At 43.9% G+C, this 12,847-nt stretch overlaps 1 protein-coding gene across 1 annotated transcript in view; it reads left to right on the top strand.

Moving 5' to 3' along the window:
* The window catches only part of LOC120909301 (rho GTPase-activating protein gacK-like), a 72,386-nt gene that overhangs the window by 798 nt on the left and 58,741 nt on the right, over window positions 1-12,847 (top strand). The window lies entirely within an intron of this gene.

Genomic DNA, 12,847 nt, shown 5'->3' with positions numbered 1-12,847 from the left:
TGACCCGACATAAACAAAGTTTTTTTTTAACGGAGCATGCGCCCTCCGTGGGGGTATCCCAGTGCGCATGCTCGAAATTAACCCGCAACAAGCCGTGACGTTACGACGTGAACGTCATTCTACGCAAAGCCCTATTCGCGAACGACTTACGCAAATGACGTAAAAAATTAAAAATTTGACGCAGGAACGAAGGCCATACTTAACATTGAGTATGCCTCATATAGCAGGGGTAACTATACGCCGATAAAAGCCTTACTGAAACGACGTAAAAAAAAATGCGCCGGCCGGACGTACGTTCGTGGATCGCCGTATCTAGCTAATTTGCATACTCAACGCGGAATTCGACGGAAACGCCACCTAGCGGCCAGCATAAATATGCACCTACGATCCGACGGCGTAAAGACATACGCCAGTCGGATCGAGCCCAGATTCAGTCGTATCTTGTTTTGTGGATACAAAACAAAGATACGACGGGGCATTTTAAAAATTATGCAGCGTATCCATAGATACTACGGGGTAATTTGTTTGTGGATCTGGCCCACTGTCTATATACAAGGGGCGTTCAAGTCAAACTACTTTTGAGTGTATATATACCAAAAAAAATAATAATTTCAAGGAGTGGAAATTGCATTTATTTTTCGACATACCGTATATACTCGCGTATAAGCCGACCCAAATATAAGCCGAGGCACCTAATTTTACCGTATAGTGAGGTGAGGGGCGCTATATCAAAATAGTGGATGCGTGTCACAATGTGCGTTTGAGTAGTACACAGTGTAACTGTGTACCCAAATCTATGTGAAAAACCAAACAGATTATAGTCTAAACTCTATAAATACAATAGTGCCAAATGCTGTGGAAAATAAATAAAATATAAAAAAATAAATAAATAAATAAATAAATAAAAAATAAAAATAAATTTAAAAGAATGTCCAGCAAATAAATAGTTAAGTGCAAAATGGATCCAGTGTTGTATCAAGTCCAGGTGCAAAATGCAAATAATCCAATCCCAAATCGCAGGGAAATCTTCAAAATAGCCAAAGTGCGAGAAAGAAGTGATCCGCCTTCACCTATAGGTCACCAGAATAATAATGGATGGCTCCTTACCACACGGTGTTGACCAGATTACTTAAAATATGGTCGATCAGGCTTGTTTTAAATGAGGATCAGCAGGGTCTCATTGGGTTCCAATGTCAGCGATTGCAGCAAATGGTGTACCAAGAAAGGAGAAGAGATACCACCATAGTGTAAAACCATTTAATATACAAAAGTTAAAATTACAATGCCAAATGGCCTCTTACTGTTGCTGGTGCCCGTTCCCGGCACTGAGGCTGTAGGTGGTGGGGATAGTAAGACAAGATAAGAGATGGCCGCGTCCTGGTCCACTAGCGTGCATTCCACCGCTAGTTGTCCATCAACCAGTGAGACCGGAAGTGCGTGGCTATGCGTGTGCGCTCGGATACCGCCTCGACGTCACGTTTCAGTTAAACCGTCTTCAGGAAGCGTAATTTTACCCCAAAAAACTGGGAAAACTTATTGACTCGTGTACAAGCCAAGGGTGTCCATCTGCATGCCTCACTGTGCCTCACTTTGCCTCACTGTGTCCATGTGCATGCCTCGCTGTGTCCATGCCTCGCCATTACTAGACTGACGTTTAACATGGGGGTCATGGAAGGGGTGCCCAGCTTTTAAAAAAAAAAATCGGTGCTCCCCAGCCGTAGATCCCCCAGACAAAAAACTTTGCACATTTACAATGGGGCTACATGTGTGCCAAGTTCCGGGTCCAGGGGACCTACGACCAGCCGGTACCGTGTCCCCAAAATCCGGGAAATCAGGCACAAAAAGGTGACTCGATTATAAGCTGAGGGGGGCATTTTCAGCACAAAAAAAAATGTGCTGAAAACTCGGCTTATACTCGCGTATATACGGTACTTCCCTGCTTTCTTTATACACTTATCCCAACATTTAACTAATGTCTGGAGATCTTTGGCTTAGAAAGATTGGTCAGTGCGTCTGAACTATCCTAGGATAGCCTGCTTCCCTTCCTCATCAATGCCTAAATGAAGGGTTCATCTCAATTTCACGACAATGATTATCCAGGATCAGACTTTTCTACATGCAAAATTTTCACAGGAATGACTGCTATGGGCTGGTAACTACCATGGCGGGGATCGTCACTGACGGACGTACAGCCAATCTTTAAAACATTTACACCATTCATTCGGCTGAGTTTCTCATCATTGTACTGTGCTTGAAGTCTTCTTCACGGGTTTTACACCTTTGTTCACAAGAAACATAATCACGCTTTTCCATGCACCCACTATAATGCCTTGTACACACAATCGGAATTTCCGACTGAAAAAGTCAGACAGAAGTGTAGTGATATAGATGTGTTCCATCCAATAAATGTAGTGATATAGATGTATAGGGCTAGATTCACAAATGAGATACGACGGCGTTTCTCCTGAAACGCCGTCGTTTATCTCTGTTTCTATCTATGCGACTGATTCATAGAATCAGTTACGCATAGATATCCCTAAGATCCGACAGGTGTAATTGTTTTACACTGTCGGATCTTAGGATGTAGTACCGCGGCAGCCGCTGGGGGGAGTTTGCGTCGTAAACCAGCGTCGGGTATGCAAATTAGGAGTTACGGCGGATCCACAACGGATTTTCGCATTCGCTACGTCGCTGCTAGTCTAGTTTCCCGTCGCAAAGTTAGTTTTTTTGGTGCCCTAACTTTAGTCAGCAAGTGTATTGCTGTCTAAAGTATGGCCGTCGTTCCCGCGTCGAAATTCAAAATTTAACGTTGTTTGCGTAAGCCGTCCGGGAATACGGAAGTACGCTACGCGCGTCGCCGTTCAAAAAAATTACGTCACGGCGCGCAAAGCACGGCGGGAGTTAAGAAACGGAGCATGCGCAGTAGGTCCGGCGCGGGAGCGCGCCTAATTTAAATGGTACACGCCCATTTAAATTGGCCCGCCTTGCGCCGGAGGCCGCCGGCGTAGTTTTCATCGCAAGTGCTTGGTGAATCAGGCACTTGCAATAAAAAATTGCGGCGGTGTAACGTATCTAGGATACGTTACGCCGCCGCGATTCTACGTGAATCTGGCCCATAGTTCCCAGTACTCCGGTTAGATAATTGATATCTTGAATGAATGAATGAATGACTTGTATAGCGCTACTCATGCGAACCGAATCGCCTCTTAGATGTTAGTATGATGACTATAAATTAAGTTGTTTCGCAGCAACACAGGTTCTCCAGAGAAAGCAAATTTAATTAACTTCCAATAAGATACAAAGTCCAAATTCCACAGATGATACAAGAGTCCAACAAAGTAATTCAAAGTGTCATCTTAGAGAATATATATATATATATATATATATATATATATATATATATATATATATATATATATTCTCTCCACTTCTAGATCTGTGCCTTCATGTTCGTACAGAGAACATGTTTCATCTGACCTAAAGGGTGGCGCCGTTGAAATGGAACTTCCGCTTTATACTGCCATCGTACATGTTGTATGTCACAGCGTTTTTGATTGTCGGATTTTAGTGTGACCGTGTGTGCGCAAGACAGCTTGAGCAGAATTCCGTCGGAAAAAACTATGAGGCCCCGTACACACGGTCGGACAAAACCGATGAGAATGGACCGAGGTTCAGTTTCATCCGTCCAAACCGACCGTGTGTATAGCCCATCGGTCTGTTTTCCTTCGGTCCAAAATTTTAAAACATGCTTCAAAACCGAACCGATGGACCGCTGCCCGATCGGTCCAAACCGATGGTTAGTACAGAAAAGCATCGGTTCAAAACCCGCGTATGCTCAGAATCAAGTCGACGCATGCTTGGAAGCATTGAACTTTGTTTTTTCAGCACGTCGTGTGTTTGACGTCACTGCGTTTTGACCCGATCGGTTTTTGGAACGATGGTGTGTACGCATATCAGGCCGTCAGGCCACTCCAGTGGTGAACCGATGAAAACGGTCCGTCGGACCATTCTCATCGGTTTGGATCAACCGTGTGTACAAGACCTCAGAATTTATTCCGGCGAGAAAACCGGTCGTGTGTACAGGGTATTACTGTTGTCTCCCATATTAAATAACAGTTTCTGGACTGTCCCATGACATGTTCACTGCCTATCAGTAGTAGGACACACTTGCTACTTAGTACTGCGTGTAGTACCACCACACTAGCATCTCTTTTTATATCTGTAAATTTAAAAGTCCTGGTTTGACTTGAACACCATGGGCCAGATCCACATACATTTGCATCGGCGCAGAGTATCAGAGATACACTACGCCGCCGTACCTTACCTGCCGTATATTCGAATCCTCAGCGAGTTCGCGCCTTAAGTTACGGCGGCGTAGTGTATTTATGGCGGCGGATTTGAAATTGGGCGGGTTGGGGGCGGGTTTCATTTAAATGAAACGCGCCGAATGAACTGCGCATGCGTCGTCCAGAAATTTCCCGCCGTGCTTTGCGCGAAATGACGTCGCAGCGACGTAATTTTTTTAACTTAGACGTGAGTTACGTCCATCCCTATTCACGGACGACTTACGCAAAAAAAAAAATCAAATTTCGACGCGGGAACGACGGCCATACTTAACATGGCAATTCTATGTATACACCGAAAAATACCAGCTTTAACTATACACCAGAAAAAGCTGACTACAGACGACGTTAGAAAATGCGACGGCCGCGCGTACGTTTGTGGATCGTCGTAAATCACTAATTTTCATACCCGACGCGGAAAACGCCACCCAGCGGACGCCGAAGTATTGCATCTTAGATCCGAAGGCGTACAAAGACGTACACCTGTCGGATCTAACCCAGAAGCCGTCGTATCTTGTTTTGAGGATTCAAAACAACGATACGACGCGGGAAATTTGAAAGTACGCCGGCGTATCAGTAGATACGCCGGCATACTTGCTCTCTGGATCTGGCCCCAATAAATACAGTGCCTTGAAAAAGCATTCATACCTCTTGAAATTTTCCACATTTTGTCATGTTACAACCAAAAATGTAGATGTATTTTATTGGGATTTTATATGATAGGCCAACACAAAGTGGCACATAATTGTGATGTGTAAGGAAAATGATAAATGGTTTATTTATTTTTTTACAAATAAATATCTGAAAGGTGTGGTGTGCATTTGTATTCAGCCCCCTTTACTTTGATACCCCTAACTGAAATCTAGTGGAACCAATTGCCTTCAGAAGTAATTAATAGAGTCCACCTGTGTGTAATTTAATCTCAGTATAAATAGAGCTGTTCTGTGAAGCCCTCATAGGTTTGTTAGAGAACCTTCGTGAACAAACAGCATCACAAAGGCCAAGGAACACAACAGACAGGTCAGGGATAAAAGTTGTGAAGAAGTTTAAAGCAGGGTTAGGTTATAAAAAAATATCCCAAGCTTTGAACAACTCACGGAGAACTGTTCAATCCATCATCCTAAAATGGAAAGAGTATGGCACAACTGCAAACCTACCAAGACATGGCCGTCCACATAAACTGACAGGCTGGGCAAGGAGAGCATTAATCAGAGAAGCAGCCAAGAAGCCCATGGTAACTCTGTAGGAGCTGCAGAGATCCACAGCTCAGTTTTAGAAGGAGAACAGCAATAGGTACTTCTGTATTTCTTTTATGACAGGTACATTTTCAGATTAGGCTTTAGCACTATGATGATGTTTAATAGTGATTATTATTGTTATTATACAGTATTTATATAGTGCCAACAGTTTGGGCAGCGCTTAACAGACATGTAGACATGTGCATACTGAAATATTTTCAGAATTTCGTTTTCGTCCAAAAAAATCAATTTAGTTACTTCGGAAATTCATTTTTATTTATTTTGTTTCCTTAAAAAGTGCATTCGTCTGAAAATCCGAATTAAGGTCTAATCTGTCATTGAAGGCTTATGGTGTCTGTCGAATGTTCTAAGAAGATTTCAACGAAGCAGCTAAACTGTACAACGCCGCAATCGTACAGAATTCTAATGCTGTATGACTAGTAATAATTATGTTTATTAATTATTATTATTAGTCAACCAACATTAGAATTCTTCTATAGCCTATGGGCGGTGCATTTGACCATAAATGTCCGCTCGTGGCGATCGTATGTTTTTAGCTGCTTCGTCGAATCTTCATGTCTCTATAATGTTGAATCTTTTCTCTCTATTAGTCCGAGATTATTCGACATAGAGTTAGGTTAGGCACTTTCAACCACAGGTTTGATGGACACGGATTGCTATTGTCACCATCATGTCGAATCTTCTATCTATATCGAACTGTTGCCGCAACTAAATGAAAAAAAAAAAGCATGACTACTGTATAACATATGTCCCTTCTGTATTTCCTTACCCCTACTACCCCCTTTACCATAGACCTGAGTAATTTAGACCATACCAAGGGTGTGGAGTAAACATGGCCGTAGCAGCCTCCTTTATTAAAATATATTCTTTAACAATAAAACTCAAACAGTTATCAAAACCATCAGTCAAAGATGTCAATCAATTCTTGCACTGCGGTCCTCCCCAATCCGCTGTTAGGCCTCAAGCCGACATGCTGGCTCAGAGACAGTCCTGACCGCAGTGCACCCGTTCCCAATGCTTCCAGCTAAGCCTCCGCTAACTGAAAGCCAAAACATCAGGACCCATACCAACGACAAGTCCTGACCCATCTTTCACCAGGTACTTCCTTCTCCTGCAACGACCAGACACCCGCCACTGCCACAACATTGGCAACGTCATAATCTGCACATTAAGGGAAACAAAGAGGAACACACACAGCACACAACACAACTCCCTAGAAACCATATATTAGGGGAGGGTGGGCGGAAACTTTCCCTGGGGATGTGTTACAGAGATGGGAGGGGTTACTTCTTTTATCTGCAGTGTCCTCCCCTCCCACCACAGTCCTCCAATCCACATCCCCCTTACATCCATTCCCCTGTTCCCATAGTCATGCCAGCCCTCCGCCTATGGCATTTCTTTTCTTTGCTCCGTGCATTTATTTTTTTATGTCGGATCTCTCAGATCTTGGACTCGTTTGTTAAAACGAATGCGAAAATCACAGAAATTTGGACGAAAACGAATGCACATGTCTAGCGCTTAACAAAATGTAATGTTACTGTAATGTCTACCTTTAATTTGGTACAAGAGGACTCAGAGGGCCCTGCTCGTTGGAGCTTACAATCTAAGAGGGAGGATTAATCGATACACAAGTTAATAGCTGTGGGGGATGAGCTGATGGAGAAAGTAAAACCGTGTATTAGTTATAAGCAAGATAAGCTTCTTTAAAGTGAAGGGTTTTCAGGGATTGTCTAAAGATGGATAGATTAGGGGACAGTCGGTCAGATTGAGCTAGGGCGTTCCAAAGGTTGGGAGAAGCTCTGGAGAAATCCTGGAGGCGATCATGGGAGGAGATGACAAGGGAGCTAGAGAGCAGGAGGTCTTGGGAGGACCGAATAAAGCAGCTTGTTTGATATTTTGAGACTAGGTTAGTGATGTAGCCGGGGCAGAGTTGTCGATGGCTTTGTGAGTGGAAGCCAGTGGAGCGATTGGCAGAGAGGGGTGGAGGACACTGAACAACTGGTAAGGTGCAGAAGTCTTGCAGCAGCTTTCATTAGTCTACGTAAAAGGTAATCCAATGGGGAGGGAGTTTCAGTAGTTGAGGCGAGAGATAACCAGGGAGTGAATTAGAAGCTTGGTGGTGTCATTGGTTAAAAAGGGGTGTATTCTAGAAATGTTGCGAAGGCTAAGGTGGCATGATTTGGACAGGGATTGGATATGGGCCTGAAAGGTGGGTTCAGAGTCTAGGGTTACCCAGTTGCTTAACAAATGGAACAGATTGCTTTCTATGGTGTGACCTAAAGAAGCATGTGACCGCAATCAATAGCATACAATTGACGCACTGCATGAGATTAATTGCTGATGCATGCTTGTAGTGTATCTTCTTTTTTTTTCCCTTTTTATATTTTTTCATGTAGTTTCAGATTAGAAATTCACAAGAAAAGTTAGAAAAACAAAGAGTAGATCAAAACCCAGGGAACCATTTGTTCTATCCGATTAGAGGCCATTAATAATTATTCACTAGCAGCTTTAAGTCTAGTATACATCACAAGTTTTTTTTCCGTTCAACCCAAAAGGTTGAACAAAAAAACTGACAGCTCCATTTGGAGCCGCTGTACTAACTATCCAAAGTTAGTACATCGTTCTCCCCCTCTAAGTTATTGTGTTCTGACAGGGCGACAGCCCCCCCAGCCAGAACACTCCGGTCAGCAGTCCTTGCCATTGACAGAGCGCTGATCGGGAGCCATTCGGCTGGCTTCTGTTGGACCGGCTACCATACACACAGGCCAAATGTTGGCTGTTTTTTATTGAACCGCCTGATGTTGCCAGACATTAAGCCCTTGTGTACTAGGCTTTGGTAGCATGATTGAGCATCTAAAAATATGTTGTAGCTTTAGCCTTGAAGTATTATTGACTATTGGTCGCAGGACCTGCTGCCAAAAATTGCAATCACAATGTTGTGATAATTATGATCTTCAGATACGTGTTTAAAATCATGGAGGGTTTACTGGTAGATCACAGTGGTAGCAATCATTAATTAGGAAATCTGCTAATTTAATTTCTGGTAGACTTTAAGGGCCAGATTCACGTAGAATCGCGGCGGCATAACGTATCCTAGATACGTTACACCGCCGCAATTTTTCATCGCAAGTGCCTGATTCACCAAGCACTTGCGATGAAAACTACGCCGGCGGCCTCCGGCGCAAGGCGGGCCAATTCAAATGGGCGTGTGCCATTTAAATTAGGCGCGCTCTCGCGCCGGACCTACTGCGCATGCTCCGTTTCTTAACTTCCGCCGTGCTTTGCGCGCCGTGACGTTTTTTTTTTGAACGGCGACGCGCGTAGCGTACTTCCGTATTCCCGGACGGCTTACGCAAACGACGTTAAATTTTGAATTTCGACGCGGGAACGACGGCCATACTTTAGACAGCAATACACTTGATGACTAAAGTTAGGGCACCAAAAAAAACGACTAACTTTGCGACGGGAAACTAGACTAGCGGCGACGTAGCGAACGTGAAAAACCGTTGTGGATCCGCCGTAACTCCTAATTTGCATACCCGACGCTGGTTTACGATGCAAACTCCCCCCAGCGGCGGCCGCGGTACTGCATCTTAAGATCCGACAGTGTAAAACAATTACACCTGTCGGATCTTATGGATATCTATGCGTAACTGATTCTATGAATCAGTCGCATAGATAGGAACAGAGCTACGACGGCGTATCAGGAGAAACGCCGTCGTATCTCATTTGTGAATCTGGCCCTTAAGTCCCGAATATTAAACTCACATCGGAATTACGACGGAATTCCATCGGAGGAAAAGCGAACATGTTCTCTATGTAAACTCTGATGGAATTCATCAGAATATCCCATGAAATTACTCCGATGGGGCATACACAGGGTTGGAATTTTCCGATGGAAAAAGTCCGTCTGACTTTTTCCATCGGAAAATCCGATCGTGTGTACGGGGCATTAGGTAGATTAGATTTTAGGTTCCCTTACACTACAGTTCCAAGAAGTTTTGTTTGAAATGTCTGTGCTAATAACTGATCAGTCAATGAGCTTTTGCCAACAATGGAGGCCGATATACATCTGCTTAAAAAAAAATAAGCCATGTATGATTGTTCATAGGCATACCAATATAGTAATTACCCTGGGTGTTAGAGGTGTTTGGCACATGCACCAAATCTGTTGGATTTGCTCATCATGGGCAAAAATTCAGATGATAAATAGAAATTTGGACAGCTCCATCAGCTGGTGTATGGGAAGGGGTAGTGATGTATAACTAAGTGGTCATGCTACAGTCAATAACCCAAAAAAAGAGAAGTGATGCTCAATAGGCATCGGGATTAAATGAATTACCTTAGAAACACTCAGACGCAACAACCCATAAATAATTGTGAGGGTAGCAACTGGTTATCACGTCATATCTGGTGCAGAGGCTTCCAATGCTAGCGAAGGTCTCAGTTCTGGTGGTTTTAGTTTTTTATTGTGCTAGACATCCCCAACTTTAAGAAAAAGGTCCCAAATCAACTTAGGTCAATCAGCAGAAATTGACAAAAATCTACTTTCATCTAATGACAGCAAAACTGCAACTGTGTATAAACTTCAAGCATCCCGAATATATCTACCCAACATTGCCCTAGAATCAGTTCTTGTTAGAAATTATTTGGCTGCATGTTATGAATTTGGTTCATAGGAGAACAAAGTTGAGCAAATTAGTTTGTAGAGTTCTCTTTAAAGTGGAGGTTCACCCAAAAAATCAATTTTTAACCTTAGATTGGGCCTAATTACGGGAAGCAGAATCGGGTGTTTTGTTTAAAATCAATGCAGTACTTACCTTTTTTGAGATAGATGTTCTCCCGCCGCTTCCGGGTATGGGCTGCGGGACTGGGAGTTCCTATTTGATTGACAGCCTTCCGACCGTCACATACAGCTGTCTCGCAACTCGTGACGCGCTGTATGCGACCATCGGAAGGCTGTCAAATAGGAACGCCCAGTCCCGAAGACCATACCCGGAAGCGGCGGGAGAACATCTATCTCAAAAAAGGTAAGTACTGCATTGATTTTAAACAAAACACCCGATTCTGCTTCCCGTAATTAGGCCCAATCTAATGTTAAAACATTTTTTTCGGGTGAACTCCCGCTTTAAACTGGGGTTCATCACAAAGGGGCAATATGCTTTTCTGGCCAACTCAATTCACTCTGTGAACTGGGCTCTTGAGCACCACCTACCAGTTGTTGTGCTAATCTCGTAGTCCCTTATCAGGTCCACTAAATAATCTCTTACATGGTTTGAGAACATGATTCCCTTAGGTCCCACTGGGTGAAGGGACATGACAAAGGGGCTTTGGGGTCTGATCCAGAGGAATGCTGTAAATTACTAAACTAGTTAATGGTTACTAACATTGCTTTTTGCCAGTTTACTAATTACACCAGGCCGAGAAGGGTGAATAAGCAGTCCATCCGCTGATTAATAAAGGGGTTGTAAAGGTTTGTGTTTTTTCACCTTAATGCATCCTATGCATTAAGGTGAAAAAACACCTGGCATTGACGGCCCCCCCATTTTACTTACCTGAGCCTGTTCACCTGCTGTGTGCGTGTCTGATGTCCTATTCTCCATGGAGTCTGGCCGTCGATTGGCTAAAGTGGATGGATTGATAGCAGTGTAGACATTCGCTCTCACTGCTGCCAATCACATCCAATGACGCGGCGTGCCGGGGGCGGGGGGGGGGCGAGTGATACAGCCGGCGGCTATGGCCCCCTTGGGAGAGCGCTTACCATGAAGGGGGTTAGCTCTTGCGGGGAGGAGCCGAGACAGCCGCCGAGGGACCCCAGAAGACCAGGATCAGGGGCCACTCTGTGCAAAACAAACTGTACAGTGGAGGTAAGTATAACATAAAATATATAAAAAATAAACCTTACAACCCTTTAATTCATCCCTACCACCTCTATGCTGATGACCCACGATCTAGCTTTCTAATTCCCAGCTCATCCCCTCAGTCACTTCAAATATCACAAAATCAGTATGGATGTCACACTATTGTCTCAAACTCAATCACTCTAAAAATTAGCTTGTAATATTTCCTCCTCCTCAATCCCTGCTTCATGACTTTACCATTGAGATCAATACTGTAGCTTAATATTGGTCCTTCCACACACACCAGGGTGCTAGGTATAATCCTAGAATCTGACCTCTCCATTTCCAGATTTCACCCCATCTTAACTAAAAAATGTATGCACTCCCTGCTGGTTATCTCCTGCCTTGACTACTGCAACTCTCTTCTCACTGGCCTGCCTTCAGTCTTTCATGAATATTGCTGCTAGACTTATACACCTTACTAACAGATCTGTGGCTGCTGCCCCTCTCTGCCAGTCCCTTCACTGGCTTCCATTAGCTCAATGTATAACATTTAAAATTCTTACCGCAACATACAAAGCCATCCACAACACGCATGCTCCGGATCAAGCAGAAGAGCCAAACTGCCTATTGAACTTCATTGATCTCGGCTCGTCGTATGTGTTGTACATCACCGCATTTTTGACGGTCTGAATTTCCGACAAGATTTGTGTGATCGTGTGTATTCAACACAAGTTTGAGCCAACATTCGGCCAGAAAAAAAAACACGGTTTTCTTGTCGGAATTTCCAATAGTGTGTACGTGGCATGATAACTTGCATTCAATAACTAACTAACCATTCAATCATGTGCAAGTAAAAATGCTGTTTTTTTGTTTTTTCATTTTCCTTGCACATGATTGGGTATTCTTTGCAAAGTGAAGCCTTACCTCTGGAGCAACTGCACTTGCAGAGTGACCTACCCGATTCCTACGCTGGCCAATACACTGACCTACCAGATTCCTACACTGGCCCCTACACAGACTGACCTACCTGATTTCTACACTGACCTACCTGGTTCCTGTACTGACCACTACACTAACCTACCCGATTCCTACACTAGCCCCTACACTGACCTACCTGATTATTACACTGGCCTATCTGACCCCTACACTAACCTACCTGACCCCTACACTAACCTACCTACACTGACCACTACACTAACCTACCTGCCCCCTAGACTGACCTACCTGACCCCTCCACTGACCTACCCAATTCCTACTTCCTGCACTACTCACACCCCCCAAACACACAGTTCACATAAAGTTCGATGTAGATCGGTGGATCCATCATTCTTCTTACCTCTCCATGACCTCATTGTCTATCTGATAAGATGGCAGGCAGTGCTGTTTAGGAGTCCCTGCCATC

This window comes from Rana temporaria, chromosome 8 (assembly GCF_905171775.1).
Source record: "Rana temporaria chromosome 8, aRanTem1.1, whole genome shotgun sequence".
Classification (NCBI taxonomy): Eukaryota; Metazoa; Chordata; class Amphibia; order Anura; family Ranidae; genus Rana; species Rana temporaria.
This window is presented reverse-complemented; position numbering and strand designations above follow the sequence as displayed.